The sequence below is a fragment of the Protomyctophum parallelum genome (genome assembly GCF_964188405.1).
Source record: "Protomyctophum parallelum genome assembly, chromosome: 23".
NCBI lineage: Eukaryota > Metazoa > Chordata > Actinopteri > Myctophiformes > Myctophidae > Protomyctophum > Protomyctophum parallelum.
Window position 1 is genome coordinate 374,408 of NC_139715.1, and position 271 is coordinate 374,678.

Sequence of the window (271 nt, forward strand, 5' to 3'; positions counted from 1 at the left end):
TTACTTAAGCACTGTACTTAATTACAGTGCATTTACTTAAGCACTGTACTTAATTACAGTACATTTACTTAAGCACTGTACTTAATTACAGTGCATTTACTTAAGCACTGTACTTAATTACAGTACATTTACTTAAGCACTGTACTTAATTACAGTGCATTTACTTAAGCACTGTACTTAATTACAGTACATTTACTTAAGCACTGTACTTAATTACAGTACATTTACTTAAGCACTACTTAATTACAGTACATTTACTTAAGCACTACTT